This window comes from Chaetura pelagica, unplaced genomic scaffold, assembly GCF_000747805.2.
Source record: "Chaetura pelagica isolate M959 unplaced genomic scaffold, ChaPel_1.0 scaffold376, whole genome shotgun sequence".
In the NCBI taxonomy this organism is placed as follows: domain Eukaryota; kingdom Metazoa; phylum Chordata; class Aves; order Apodiformes; family Apodidae; genus Chaetura; species Chaetura pelagica.
In genome coordinates, this window is record NW_009953503.1 from 185,020 (window position 1) to 185,864 (window position 845).

The window sequence follows — 845 nt, forward strand, 5'->3', positions numbered from 1 at the left end:
CCAACCTGAAGTTAAAAGGCCACTTTGGGGTTTGTCTTTTGCCACGAGGCAGCAGGTACATCCCAGACCCCAGTGCTGAGGAGGTACCTGGGGAGCAACATCACTCCTGTTCAACTCACTGCTGGGCATCCTGGTGCTCTGTGACCTGCAGGGCAACCACAGACCTGTCAGTCTGACCTCGGTGCCAGGGAAGGTCATGGAGCAGATCATCCTGAGTGTCACTAGAAGCCATACAGAGGGTAACCAGGGGATCAGGCCCAGTCAGCAGGGGTTTATGAAAGGCAGGTCCTGCCTGATGAACCTGATCACCTTTTATAACCTGATGACCCGACTATTGGACAAGGGAAAGGCTGTGGATGTGGTCTGTCTGGACCTCCAAAAAGCATTTGACACAGTTCCCCAAAGAACTCCCATAAAAACCTGGCTGCTCAGGGCCTGGATGAGCACAGGATCTGTTGGACCAAGCACTGGCTGGACAGTTGGGCCCAGAGAGTGGTGGTCACTGGAGTCCAATCCAGCTGGGACCAGTCACAAGTGGTTGTTCCTCAGGGCTCAGTGTTGGGACCATTTCTGTTTAACATCTTTATGGATGATGTTGAGAAGGACACAGAGTCATCAGTGAGTTTGCAGATGGCACCAAGCTGGGCAGGAGTGTTGCTCTGCATGAGGACAGGGAGGCTCTGCAGAGAGACCTGGATAGACTGGATGGTTGGGCTGATGTCAATGGTCTGGGCTTCAACAAGGCCAAGTGCTGGGCCCTGCCCTTGGTCACAACAACCCCAGGGAACACTCCAGGCCTGGGGAAGTGTGGCTGGAAAGGGTCTGGCAGGAAAGGAGCTGGGGGT

The 845-nt window shown here is 54.6% G+C and overlaps 1 protein-coding gene across 1 annotated transcript in view; it reads left to right on the forward strand.

Moving 5' to 3' along the window:
• The window catches only part of FAM83C (family with sequence similarity 83, member C), a 30,512-nt gene that overhangs the window by 28,147 nt on the left and 1,520 nt on the right, over nt 1-845 (forward strand). The gene's annotated exons all lie outside the window — the stretch shown is intronic.